The sequence below is a fragment of the Dermacentor silvarum genome, chromosome 4 (genome assembly GCF_013339745.2).
Source record: "Dermacentor silvarum isolate Dsil-2018 chromosome 4, BIME_Dsil_1.4, whole genome shotgun sequence".
Taxonomy (NCBI): Eukaryota; Metazoa; Arthropoda; class Arachnida; order Ixodida; family Ixodidae; genus Dermacentor; species Dermacentor silvarum.
This window is the reverse complement of record NC_051157.2, coordinates 197,674,459-197,689,416: the sequence shown is the minus strand read 5'-3', so window position 1 is coordinate 197,689,416 and position 14,958 is coordinate 197,674,459. Positions and strand designations below refer to the sequence as shown.

At 43.1% G+C, this 14,958-nt stretch overlaps 1 long non-coding RNA gene across 1 annotated transcript; it reads right to left on the bottom strand.

Annotated features, from left to right (window-relative positions):
* Nucleotides 1-1,268: 1,268 nt before the first annotated feature.
* On the bottom strand, nucleotides 1,269-5,226 carry LOC125944899 (uncharacterized). The gene is made up of 4 exons (XR_007466589.1): nucleotides 4,884-5,226; nucleotides 2,893-2,971; nucleotides 2,182-2,404; nucleotides 1,269-1,391 (listed from the first exon to the last, which is right to left on the bottom strand). It is a non-coding gene; the product is annotated as an uncharacterized LOC125944899 (long non-coding RNA).
* Between the last annotated feature and the right edge of the window lie 9,732 nt (nucleotides 5,227-14,958).

Sequence of the window (14,958 nt, the reverse complement as noted above, 5' to 3'; positions counted from 1 at the left end):
TGACATACTGACTTTCTTTTTCACCGAGTTTGCTTTCGCTGACCTCAACTGTTTCGGGAACTGTACTGAATAAACTTGCTTAGCTAAGCAAATATACCTTTGTTTTATGGCATCTTGCGCCGCCCTACTTTTCAACACGTTTATAATTATTTCACAACCTCATTTTGCATAAAACACCACAAATTCGTAAAATCATAGAAAGATCCAAAAATCTTGAACTTTCCAAAAAAATCAAAGAGGGTTGGAAGGGTATGCTTGTTGTGCAGCATCGAGCATATCTCATACACAGCAATATTAGCCGAAATACAAGATGATAATAGACTTAGTTTTGTTTAAGCTTTACTGGCGAGACAGCATGAATGGAATATAACTTTCATTCTTCCACTTTCTTTGGCAAAGGCTAAGTGCAATGTACCACTAAAATGACATATTGTAGCAGGGTGGCAACACAGGATGCTCTTGCCGCAGCTGTTCCACCACTGTCATTATTATACAAGTACTTTGTTGTTATAGCAAGATTTAATGAATGCCACAGGATGCACAAAACAAAAAATAAAAACTGACTAGAATATATAAATACTGGCTGAACTTTACAGGTAACACAGAAGCCAGAATATAGATTAAAAAAAACTATATAACCTAGCCGCTGCCACATAACAAAGAGGGCTATACTATATATACACTAGCCGACTTAAACACAGGTGTGACAGAGATAACAGAAGCATAGTCAGGTAGTCTGCAAAAAAATCACTCTCGTAACAGGCCAATTTGTTAGTTCCCACCTGGTCACCCAAAAGTAGGTCCACCTATCGAAGCGTAGGCCAGCCTTTCTGAGGCACTTTAGAGGAACTTTTATACCACAATCAATTGCGACTAGTTAGAAGAGATGCAACAATATCCTTGGGTAGTAAATAAGTTAAAAAATCCTCCCGGTACCTGCATTGACCACAGCTCTGGTTGCTGCAGCTTTAGCACAGTCTGTCTTATTTGTAGCACGCATGTAACGTTTACAACTAAAAGGCACAGGCAGAAGAGTAAAAGGGCAAAGACAAGACAAGGACACAATGGGCAACACACTTGTGCTTGAACTTGTCCCATCCTATGTCATCTTGTTAGTGCCCTATTACTCTTTTTCTTTGCGAGCTGCAACAAGAGGGTCGAAAATGCAACAAAGTTGCAGGACATCACAGCTTATGTTCGGCATAGCATGAGAGTAGACATTGATGCGACATGTGGAACCTGAAGGCTCAAGCTAGTTTATTTCAACATGCGTTCGCAGAGTTCACCACCGCTGCATATCGCCGAGCTTCTGCGACAAGTGTTTTCCGCCGCCTTCATTCTCTTGTCTGACACCTCCTTTGGCATGTCACCCATGTAAATGGCGAACAATGCTGCATAGGAAGTGAATTATTAGCTTCAAAAAAGACACAGAATTAAGCACAGTTCTTTATTACTCCATGGGTAATATGTGGGCAAAGTCAAATTTAGTTTACAAGGAAGTTGCTATTGGTCGGGAATGCATGAACTGATTTCCTGTTTGAAAAAAATTTTTTCTATGAATTGTTCTGCACGACGCTGCTGTTCCCATACATGGTCATGTGTAACAGTATTGTGCTTGAATACTCTACATTTACTATGAAGCATCTATGTAACATAGCTATTACACCTACTGCCAGTGATGTACTCTGTTTAGCTCAATATGACTTGGAATGCATGAGCACTGTTAACACCTGATTATAATGAGCATCTTAGTATACCTACATTGATGAGAAATAAAGATATGGCTAACTATCCGAGTGCAGCATGCTGCTGCACTACCTTCGGTGATGCACCTGTGATGGCAACTTGCGTTGTGCAAAATTGTGGTCAGAAATTTAGTATTAGCAAAATATGGCAAAGAATTGTCAGACAAGTACTATCTGCTGAAAGATCATCGTAACAATAATGCTATTACAGCAACCTTCAGCTTTCTTTTTACTGAAAAAATACTGAATCCAGTATCACATGTCCAAATAACAGCTAAAATTTGTTTCCATCATTCAATGCTGGAACTTAAAAGGCGATTAAGCAAAATTAACGTGCCAACATTTTCTCTCAAATAAAACCCCATGATAAAAAAAGGAAAACATGCAGAAGATCATTATGTAAACTTTCTAAAGGCCACAGGAGAAAGATAAATACCCTTTAGAGAAGATACTTTCTCTGGTGCCAGCGCTGGCTTTGCCTCAGTGTAGCCAAGATGCCGTGCCTTGTTCGAAAGTGTTCCAGTGACACTCCTGGTTTTCAGTTGTTTGGGGGTCCAAAATACAGTAGCAGCACTTCTACAGAACATAGAGTCTGTAGAAGCGCTGAACAAACATCCCCAGGCTTTTTCATTAATCCAGGAGCCACAGCCTGCATACACCTGCATTACACAAAGAAATCATCACTTGCAAATCAGAGACAGTGACAGGTCTATCCCACTTTTTTTGCTTTATCAGGCAGCTAGCTGTCAACCGCGTCACTACAGTGTCATGCCAGATTTCTTTGAATGCACAAAAGGATCACTTTTGCACGCAAAATGAAGACTGGCTTCTTAGAGATAGAGTTTGTTTACAAGTTCTCACGAAAATTGACTCACAAACCACTGATAAATGTGCTGGTCTTGGTGACCAGCACGTTGGTTGGCCTGAGATAGTACACACCTTTATTGATTTCTTTCTAAATTAAGACCTAAATGTTATATCAGTAAACAGAACAAAGAATGATACTGGTGCTTGACATGTACGGCTGTCAAACATATGCGTGCGAGCTGTCACAGAAACAATTAAGCTCGTTCAAGCTGCAGCTCAATATGTGGCTTTGCGACCACATTCAGGCAATATCTAAAGCCAATAACTTTGGTGCGATTACCTTTCCGTCATCCCTTCTGGAGCCTATGACAAACTCTTCCGAGGCATTGTCCTCTAAACAAAGTTCAACCCCGGCCTCCCTATAAAAAAAGAGGTTTTCAACAGACCAGTTAGAAACACTGCAAAGAAGAATAAATAAATTGTTTCAAAAGACAATGTCATAACATAATTCCTAGAACTAAATAATATAATGCATGGAACAAATAACTAACACTCTATTAAAGTAACAGAAAGAATGGTAAGAAAATGGAAACAGTTGAAGTCAGCAGAGTATTTAACCTACCAAGTCAACAATTTTTTTATAAACAATAAATGAACAAACAGAAGTTTAAAATTTATCATACAATAAGAAAATTGAAATCGCACATCCTCAGGGCCTAACGGATAAATAAATTCATGAAGCTTGCCCTTTAGAAGCCCAAGGATGCTCAAGTAGATAAATTTCCTGTCCTTTGTGTCCTGTTCTTTACGACCGCTGGGGCGACCAATGTTCAGTGTTCGAATGAAAATTATACAGATCTCACACACTGCAGGGATCAATGTTATATATGCAAAGCATTACGCAGTTGACTAGCCATACAGCATATTAAGGACACTAATGTAGTGCAAATAAAACAAAGAACACACAGGACAGCATAGGTGCCGCCTGCAATTGGTTTATCACAGCCCCTACAAGACCAGAAAAAGAACATGCCTGCATAGACTAATAAATCAGTAGCAAGTGTATTGCCTGTGCTGCCCCACCTTCTGTTGTTTGCGTCTTATTTGCCGTGCAATGTCATGCCACCGTCAAGCATGAAAAAAATTAAATTGTAGGGTTTTTTACATGCCAAAACCACGATTTGATTGTGAGGCATGCTGTAGTGCCCCGGGGACTCTGGGTTAGTTTTGACCACCTTGGGTTCTTAAATGTGCACACAATGCTTGGTACATGGGTGTTCTTGCATTTCACCCTCATTGAAATGTAGACACTGCCGCTGGGCTTTTATTCCAGAACCTCGGGACTTAGCAGCACAACACCAAAACCACTATGCCATCATGGCGCGCTTCAAGTATCAACCAACTTGTCTAACATCTTTAGAGCTGCATAGCATCATTTGGGGTTCCATGAAGATGGTGCAACATGTCTGTGTAGGGCTAGCAATTACGTGATGTGTGTTTGTGGCAACAGCAAGGGATGGCATGACAACTGATTTCTTGTTCTCCAGTGATGAAACATTCAACTTCAGGTATGGCCAAGGCTAACCTCGCAAATGGATAAACTGAGCCAATCATCAGAGCCGCGCAATATCACAGCGTGCACTAGCTTCCACAAGGGAAGGACCACGTGGTACATTCTTGCATGATGGAAAGAAACTTGCTATGCAATGCGACATATGCCAAGCATTTTAAAGCAATAGCTTGCACATGTGAAGAAGTGTCGTAGGTTGCTATGCTGTCATGTCATGCACGCGCCTGTAGCATAATGCATATACCATCAGGCTGTTGCCCTGTATGACCTTGGTTCAAGTAGCACCACTAGACAACTTGCGAAAAAGGCTCCAAACAAGGCAAGACAGGAACTTACCTGCAGGAATTTACCTTGTAAAAGTCACGGAATGGTTTGTGTTAAAATGTGCTTTAAGTACGATTTGATGGCAACATATAGGGTAATGTGGCCATTCCCTTATTGGCGGTGCGGTGTCCGGATCAATGCTACTGCCGCATCATTTTTCATTATCCCGATTGCCATGGATTGGAATAATGAGATTGGGAAATATTCAAGCATAAAATGGATTTGGCTGAGGAGGGACCAGTGCGAACTGGGCATTAGTACGAGAGGCTGTCCAGGCATCCAAACTGAAAGGCTTATTATGATGATGACTAACATGTATTTCCTACTCGCACGACGAACACAAAGCTTTCAAATTTTTTGCACTGAGCTAGGTTCCACACAAGATAAAACTGAACAATGCTGCTTCACAACATTAGCAGTAGCACAGCATTTCTTACCTATATCTCCCACTAGTGAGGTGGCCGAGGTTTCCAGAGACTCTGCAGAACAAACACAAATTTATCACATATTTTGAGTGAGCTAAGCAGCTTCAGACATTAAGGCTTCAAGGAACTCTACCAGGCTCTAAACGTGCCATAAATTTTCACCTCACTTCACTCCACAGGCTGCATGTGTAACAAAAGTTCGATGCATACCCTAATTAATGACTGCCTACCTTCAATCAATCATTCAAACAGATTTAAAAAGTGCAGGCATTGCTGTGGTGGTTGTATCTTCAGAAGAATGAGTGCATGACCCGGTGACAATATGATCTCTATCAAGTCAGCTGCTATTTCAATCTGCTTCCAGTGTTATTTTTCTTGCCAAGGCTGGAACTTTAAACACTTACTCACAAGCACCTGTGACAGAAGGATGCGGCAGATTCACTTGTACTGAGGGTAAGAGCTCGGTAAACTACAGGGGACGTACATGAAAATTACTGCAATTACACCCAAAAAAAATTGTTCCAACGAACCATGCTTAAAAATCAGTTCTCTCTGGGGTTTTACGTGCCAAAACCAGTTCTGATTATGAGACACACTGTAGAGGTACAGGAGGGCTCCGGATTAATTTGGACCACCTGGGGTTTTTTATTGTGCACTACAACGCAAGCACACGGGCATTCTTGCATGTCGCCTCCATCGAAATGCGGCTTCCGCGGTCGCGACTCGATCCCGCAACCTCGTGCTCAACAGTGCAACGTTTTAGCTACCGTATTTATTCGAATCTAGGCCGATAGCTTTTTTTCAAATAATCATATACGAAACTCTAGGGTTGGCTTAGATTCGAGGATTAAAAAAAAACACGCCAGTTTTTAACTGAGACTGATAAATATGGTGCACAGTTAGTGCCATCTAAAGAAGTCAGTATCGCAGCCGCTACTAGCCGCGCCAGTAGCCAACTGAAGTACACGAGGGACGTCGCCATTTTGACCTGTGTCGTATCAGTAGTGTGTAGTACCGGCGCGCGGTGTGGCGTTAATGGCACCAAACAGGCGATGCCACTATTGTGCCGCTTTCTAACGTTCACATTCTCTGCATCTGCTCTATAAGCATGAAGTACCGAGTTCATCATGATGCCGCATTTAAAAGGAAAGTGATCATGTGTGCGGAGACGGACGGAAATCGGGCCGCATCACGGGTGTTTGGAGAATCCGAAACTTTCAAGCGGGACTGGCGCAAACAGGAGGAGCCGATTTTCGCCAGCAAAGCAATGCGAAACGGTTTCAGTGGACCGAAGCAGGACGTAATCTGCAACGATCCACTTCGGCGATACGATCGCCTTGGCCCTATCCTGAAAGCAATCTGCGATGGGGAAAGTCTGCCGCGCGCCGTGTTTTCGCCGTCACGTTGAAGAGAGGCATGCTAGTATGAAGGTCAATTCGCTCACCGCACTTCGTCACTTCAGCGTTTTGACATTTGATTTCTGCGGTCAACAAGCGAGATGTGTTCATGCTTGCTTCTGCGTGCGTAACACCGTGCTTGTTACGTTACACCGTGATTTGCTTGTTACGTCGTGCGCGAGACACCGTGCTTTGGTAAGCGAATGTTTGCAACTTCATAGGGCCGATAAAACTGCTATCCTTACTTCGTATAGCGGTCTACTAATTTGCTATCGCATTCGATGTATCGCCTTTCGGGCGAACTTGAGACTTTTTTTATTCATCGCAATTTCAGTGCATCGGGAGGAAATCTGTTTTTCCAAATGACAGTTGCATTTCTGTTTGAAAGCATGAGATGAGCGGTACTGTAAAGGACATTTTTTTTCGTCACGGGAACCGGGGGCACGTTACAATCGAGGGCGCGCGAGAATCGAGTAAATACGGTAGTTGTGCTAGCCGTAGGGAGGCATTGTGGAACGTTCAAGCCGGGCGGAACTCGTTGGAGGGGCCAAAGGAGATGCTTTTTGTGTGCGCCGCAACGAGGATGACAATTGATCGTGCGCTCCTTCAAAAAGTGCAACATCTCTAATGCGCTTGATGAGCTTGATGAGGAAGAGCTGGCATACTGTTCTTTAGATGAATATGTATATATAGCAGAAGCCAGCGTCTGATTGGGATGTCTCGATTAAAAAGTTGTCGCAGTTTCACCTGAAAGGCGAAGCATCAATTGCGATAGCAAATTTGTAGAGAGCTATACGGAGTAAGGATAGTAGTTTTATCAGCTGTATAAATTTCGACATGCAGCAGCACCAGCAACGCGCAGAACTGTTGTCGACGCCGTCGGCGTTTTGCCCGCGTTCGCACAAAATGCGTGCGGCGTTGGTGACTGTTGCGGGAGCCTCTGATATAAATAGGCACTTGGTACGGCAGCTAAACGTCGCCTCCCTCCCCCCCCCCCTGGTGATTGTAAAGGAGGAAAGAGACGCCTACTTCTGCAGCCCTTAAGGGAGCAAGGCGCAGAACGCGCGTTTGTTCTCCGCCGTGGGTTCACTCCCCGTGAAAGCACGCGTCCCTCGCGCCCTTTCACGCGCACATACAGCGTTCGGCGCGCGGCGACGATTTCATCTCCATTGACGTCATACGGAACCTCACGGCGTCGGCGACGGCAGAAATCTGCTTTGGAGTGTCCATATAATTGCGATCGCAATAAAAAGAAACCTCGTCATTGCAATATCGGCGTATATCTGCCTTGCAATATAGAACACGACAGGTTCTATAGTTCAATATAGAATACAGATAGGTTCTCGCGAAGCGGGCCTTGAAAGTGAACTGTATACAAAAAAGTCTTCATACAAGCTAATATGTGCGCAAGCATCAAACATAGCTATCCTGTGCCAACGCGTGAAGCCCATGACACATCGACGTATACACACCTGCGGTATACTCGCGGAAATGCTTATATACGGAATAATTTTCTGCCGGGAGACTACCCAACAAACAGTAACTTGCAGTGTTTCCATAATTGTGTTCCCATTCAGTCAGAGCAATCAGACGGGGCAGCATACTTCACAGGAAAATGCAAGTACGCGATAACATCAACAGAAGCTTTCGTAAAATTGCTTACTATATGTGCACCAGAAACATAGACAACTTACGCTCAGAATGCGCTCTGCTCTTGTTACACAAAGCTCATTACATGAACCATAAGCTACAACAACGCGCACAAGTGCCAAACTTGCTTACCTTTCAAGACGTAGTCAACAAACGCTCTTTCGTCTCACAGGTACCGTGGCACCAACTCTCTTTCGGGCGCAAACACTGTAGAGCTGCCGATGAACTACAGCACCACGAACGCACAACCTACAACAAATTCTTCCATTCACTGAGATGAAGCCCCAGTACCAGGCTTTTCACGAGAGAGTGCAGGCAGGCGGAACCAAGGCAGCTCGGACAGGCGCAGTAAGACACTGTTGACACTGGCGCATCGCACGAAACCCACGTCGAACACACGGCATTTCACGAGTCCAGAGGTTGTGCGATGGATAATGCACACGATAAGAAGCACATTTTGCCTAGGCACTTCTAATATAAAATTCAACTACCACCTCACTGCAACGAGCACTCGCGTACAGCCAACGTGGTCCATGCACTACAGCAACTTGGATTGGATTGGATTAATTGGCAACGGATGGATGGATGGATGGATGAGGCTGAACCCTTTAAATCGGGCGGTGGCATACGCCACCTAGCCATGGCTATTAACATAATTTGTACTTTGTGGTGGGTGAAATTTCACCCCTGCCTTAATTTTATCCACCAATCAGATAACCTCTGTTTGGTTATTTCTACCCGCTTAAAGTCTATTTTGCCTTCACTGTCCCTAAACCCCAATGCTTTGAAAAAATCAGCCCCGTTGCCTTGCACTGTAGGGTTAAGCCCCTTACAGAAAAGTATGAGGTGTTCAGCCGTTTCCTCTTCTTCTCCACACGCACAGCACAACGTGTCTATACCTTGGTACTTGACTCGGTACATCTTAGTCCGCAATACTCCCGTCCTGGCTTCAAACAACAAAGAGCTTCCCCTAGAATTATCGTAGATATTTTCTTTGGCAATTTCTTGCTTGAAAGTTCGGTATGTGCCCAGTGCTGATTTCGTCTGCATCCCTGTTTTCCACAGACCCCTCTCTGTTTCCTTAACCTTTTTCTTAACCGCTGTTTCCTGGTTTGCACCCCTCCTGCAGTCCAAATATTTGATTGACAGTTTTCTGGTCAGCTTCCTCCATTTTGTATCAACATTCCTCATGTACAAATAACTGAAAACTCTCCTTGCCCACCGCTTTTCTGCCATCTCTCTCAATCGCTCCTCAAATTCTATCTTGCTGCTGGCTTCCCTGCCCTCGAATGACGTCCATCCCATGTCACCCTGTACCCCCTGATTTGGTGTATTTCCGTGTGCTCCCAGAGCCAGTCTACCTACCCCTCGCTGCTTAACTTCCAACCTTGCTCGAACCTCTGATCTCATGCACAGGACCGCATTGCCGAAAGTCAAACTAGGGACCATCACCCCTTTCCAAATCCCTCTCACCACTTCGTACCTATTGTAATTCCACAGTGCCCTATTTTTCATCACAGCTGCATTTCTGCTACCTTTAGCCGTCACATATTTTTCATGTTCCGTTAGGTACTCAGCCCCATTGTTTATCCACACTCCAAGATATTTGTACTTATCCACCACCTCCAGCGTAACCTCCTGTATCCAACAAAACATTGCAGCAGCGCCACACTGCGGTTAACGAAAAGGAACCTGCCTCCCCGATTCGCATTGCTTCAGGAGCATAGCCTTCGAGATTCGCATTTGTCACTCATAGGAAGTCGTAGCTGAAGCATGAGCCAATCCACGCGCCGCCCGTGCGGCTCCGTCTGCTTGAAATGACGGACGGTGTACGGACTAATATGACACTTACCGAGCACATATCCGTGGTCAGCGCCCATATACACGTTAATTATGGCGCCAAGTGTAGTGTTTTCGAGAATATGTGCCCTCATCTTGAATTGATGAGACGATATTTCCTCTTAGCGTCAGGAATAAAGGTACCAAAACATGGCGATGGTTGGCGTGCTACAGCAGCTGAAGCTTCGGCTGAAGTGCAACAGGCGTACTGCTTGCACGCAAGCGCAAACAGATACGGCCATGCCAGGTACACAACTGACTACTCAGTAAACTGACAATCGTAAATTATTCACTTGTGTGCCCAAGCAAGCATTTACGGAATCCTTGCTGCCGTACGAATCCCCCCAATATATCAACACAACAATCACCCGCAGTTTTGAAAAGAAAGGATCTTTTAACAGTGACCGCAGCTACTGCATTTTCGAGAGTTTTGTGTATAGTTTGCATAAAATCGTAAAGGAAAGGTTTCTTAAGAAGCCGAATCCCGAAAAAAGATAAGCGTCGTGAAAACAAATAAATGGCCATACGACATGTCAGAAAGTCTAGACATTGTATAGTTTCAGCTGCTGCTTACTATGATACGTGGAGTAGTGGTAGCGTCTCCGCCTCACACGCAGAAGTCCCGGGTTCGAGTACCAGTCAGTGTACACCAGCCTTTTTTTTTGAAGTAGGAAAACATTATATACAATTTCACTGGGGCAGGCTAAGATATTTTACCTTAGCTACTGCTAATTATATATGCACGCGTAATAACAAAAACTATTCTCTCTCCTCGCTTTCTCTTAAACTGCAGGAAGCAATTATCAGTATGACACTTAGTTTATTCGTACTAATTATTGTATTACCGATATTGCATCTTATGCTTGTTTATTGCAGTGTTAAATGAGCAAATGAATGAAACAAATACAATTGTTATAATTTTCTTTACACAAAAGTAAAGACAGAGCCTACCAACTTTCCTTAAACTTTCTTCAAACGAACTTGCTTCAAGCGAAAACAAGAACGGAGCCTATCAACTTTCTTTAATGGTGCTTTAAACAAGCTTTCTTCAAACGAAAATAAAAACAGAGCCTACTAACTTTTTTTAAACTTTCTTTGAACAAACTTCGTACAAACAAAAGTTAAAACACAGCCTACCAACTTTTTTAAAACTTTCTCTAAAGAAACTTTCTTTCAACCGAAGTAAAAACAGAGCCTACCAACTTCTTGTAAACTTTCTTCGAAAAACTTTCTACATACGAAAGTTAAAACAGCCTAACAATTTTCTTTAAACTTTCTTTGAACAAACTTTTTTCAAACCGAAGTAAAGACAGATCCTACCAACTTTCTTGTAACATGTGTTAATAGAAAGTAAAAGTACATAGAGTGTTACTAAGGTTGATAGAAAGTTGGTAAGAGTTCTAAAGAAAGTAAGGAAGTATTTTTGTATGGGATGAAACTTAAAGAGACAATTTTCTCTAAGCTTTCACTTTTTTCTTCCTTTTTTATGCTTTATTGTCTGTTGGCTTTGTATGGTTGTAACAAAAAATTGGGCCCTTTGGTTCCCCTTCTCATTATCTTAGAACATTGAAGTTTTGCTGGAAAGTGTTAGCCTGTCTACTTTTGCAGCAGCATTCTCATCCTGGATTTTGACAACACGGTGCATGATTAGTAAATGAAGTCCGTGCAACCTTTTGGCAACCTCCTCAGCTGCTTTATTTATGCAGGATGCCGAAGCCATACAGGGTCGTGAAATTCCCGATGGAGGGCGACACTATTGCTGTGGTGCCATCCTCTTGGATGTCCGAGGACCAGAGTTATTGTTTCTGGCCCCTGCATACGAGGGGGTCAGAAGTTAAATCCATGGTCGAGAAACAACGTACCCCAAGTGAAAACTGGGGGACGTACCCAGCGGTAGTCCTGGCGAGGTGCAGTAAGTGACTACATTGTTAACATACCGTGCTTTTTTGCTTGTTTTAGTATTTTTTGGTATCATACTTTTTTATCTTTGGACATGAGACTGTACTCTAGACTGAAATCATGTAGTAGCAGACACACTTCTAAATTGTTGACATATTGAAATTAAACATTACTAAGTGTACATTTGTGTGTGTGCGCAGATTGACTAGCACAATGCCTGTTTACCTTCTAAATAACACAACATGGGAACATGTCTCTTCATACAGGGTCCTGAATATTTCGCTATGCCTGTTCGAAAAAAGATTTTGCACTCGTCACTGCAGTGTTCTTGCTCAAATTTTTCAGAACTATCACATTTTGAGGTCGCCTTCGTTGAGTATGACACTTAACACAGTTAACTGCGTGGTTCTTAAGAAAAAAAAATGAAAATTTGCCTTTACTTGGTGGGATGTGACCTGCTGCAACAACAGTGCTAGCATAAACTTGTGTCGCTGCCAGCAGTTTATGCTAGCGCTTGTGGGGATGTGACCTGCTGTAACAACAGCGCTAGCATAAACTTGTGTCGCTGCCTGCTGGCAGCGACACAAGTTTATGCTAGCGCTGTTGTTACAGCAGGTCACATCCCCCATCAAGTGAAGGCAAATTTTTTGCGCATGATACACTCTGTATAACTTAAAAATGTTGCAATTATTATTGACAAGTACCATTGTTGCGCATGCAGAAAAGTAATCAAGCCTTCTCTGTTTATTATTATGCTTAATTTCCCCCCACCTAGCTTGCAATGCCTGCATCTGTAAAATTAGCAATGACTTGAATATTAACAGCACTCTTGTCATTTTATGGCCGCTATCTTGCAGGTGTAAAACTACCTTAGAAGTTTGCATAGTTCTAACTCTAACATCTAACTTTAAAAACTGTGCACCAAGAGGCTTGCACCTTTTGGCCAGTTTGAATGTTGCCATCCCAAGTTATACCAAATGCAATCTGCATTTTTGCATTGAAAGGGGCTTGTAACAATGACAAACTAAATCTTTAGTGCCATTCTACAGTTCCTGAGTTATGTTAACTTGTATCACTGATAGTTTGACGTCATCAAAGCTGTGCCAACTTGTTCACAATGTCTGTGCAGTTGGCTGTGGGCATTCACAGCGGTCACAAATATCATCGTTACATTTGTCTGTTGCAGAATGTAGCCTCCACAGCTTAACAGGTTGCTTGTCGTCCTAGTGTCTATTATAATCTGTTTTTAATATTATTACTTTTTTCAAAGGCACTTATGAAAAGGCGCAGAAGGGGGCCAAGAAGGCGGAATGCCATTCTGCTGTCGACACCACGGAGCTGTCGGGTAATTGCTTGTGTTTATTGTTTTTTTTATACTTGTGCTTATGTGAAAGGGGAAGGCAAACTTGGAGCAGGGTTACATTTACAGAGCAGTTGCTCTGCCGACTGGGCTGACCAGGAAGCTAGCAGATGACAGTATCAGGCTGAAGTGGCAAGTCGAAGTGCATGCAACAAAGGTTACCAGGATACTGCACAGCCACTTCCAGATTAATATAAACTTGTGTTGACATGTCCCTGCCTCCTGCACAGCTTTCTATCTGTCCCCGAAAAATGGTGGTGTATACTTGAGTATTTTAGACCAAAATGTTCGTTCTTTTACTGACGAACGTTTTTTTAAAGAAGCTGCATTATTTTTTTCTTTTTTTTATCTCCATGCTACCTAAAGAGCCCACTTTTTCATTCATGACTATTCCTTTGCCTTGAAAATTTCTGAATTGTTGATTTAGTATATAGTGGCTCAAAAATAAACGTACACGCATAAACGTTCTATTGAGGCATTGAAGCTGGCCATGGTGAAGAGGGGCGTGCTGCTTCACCTCGACTGTAGCTACCTGCACCCCGTAAGCTTTCCATAAAATAACCATGCAGTGTATTTAACTGACCAGCTCTGGTCTTTTTATTAGGGTTCTCGAAACTGATGTGGTCACCATTAGGGTCAAATACGTGTGCGATGACCAGCCAAGTTTGAATTCATTTTAGGATTGGTATAACAAAAGTTGGTCCCAGAGAAATCTATAGGCTTCAGCAGGAACCTTTGAATGGAATCGAATATGCTGGAGTCAACTTAGGGAGTAGGCTGTAGTAGCAATTTTATTTTGCATGTGGCTGGAAAGCTTGTCAATGCGTTGCTGTACGGACCAATATGCACAAGTCAGCATTTGTTGTGGCCTATCACAGAATGAATTTCTAAAAGCAGATGGCACTGAAAAATAAATCGGGACCTTCTTGCTATTTATGCATTAAAGCAGCACTGAACCACCCTTTGATCTTGGCAAGCGAACACATTCTACATGTAGCGGAAACAGCTAACAAGCAGTTTGTAAAGATAGCTTTCCAGAGGGCTGCTCCTCATTTTTTTAAATGCTGGCTAGCTTCCAGTAGGCATTATGTGGTCAATTATTTTAACAAATTACTTGTGTTCATACCCTGTCAGATTTATTATAGAGAATTAGCAAGTGGGCAATTGCCAAAGCATCGTCACTCTGTTATCATTCTTGAAAGTTCTGTCTCATACTCATCTTGAAAACTTACCGTAAGCTTGCTTCGAAAAAATAAAGGTGAGGTGTGTTAGGCCTCTCATTGCTACTGGCACTGTTCCGGCTTAAGAGAACAAATGAGTTGAGGGGTATTAAGGAAAGTAAATATTATGCTCCAAATGCCTTCGCTTATGAGCCCTTTTCAAACATTAAAAAAATTTTATTCCTTAGAAAAACGCTGCACTCAACAGCAGAATGTGTTTCTCAAATCTTGGAAAAGGGTTCTCCAGGGCCCCTTTAAAAGTAAATATCGAAGAGGCTATGTGCTTTCGAATGACTAGAACTCTTCCAGGAAGGCCAGTTCAAGTTTGAAATGTTCGCAAGAAGTTTAGAGCCCCGCAGGGGCTTCTGCGCAAGCAGGCGTTTGGTGTGCTGCGACACCACGGACCCGAGCACACAAGGGTTGGACCCTCCCACGTTTAACCGTGCGTGGCTTAGCCGTGTCCGGGGAAAAGGGGATCCTGGGGGTTGAGCCGATGTTGAGTGCTTGGACCTTTATGGCCCCTCGGCGGAGGCAACACACCCCTTTGGCCTCGGCTTCACGCAGACGGCACTCCCGGACTGACCCATCCGGGAGAAATCGGTAGTTGCCTTTTCCTATCCTCCTCTCCAACCTTCGTATTTCTCTCTTACTTTTAATCTTTCCTGTCTTCTCCTCTCTTCTATATTCCTTCCGATCTTCTTGGCAGCGAGGGTTAACCCTGT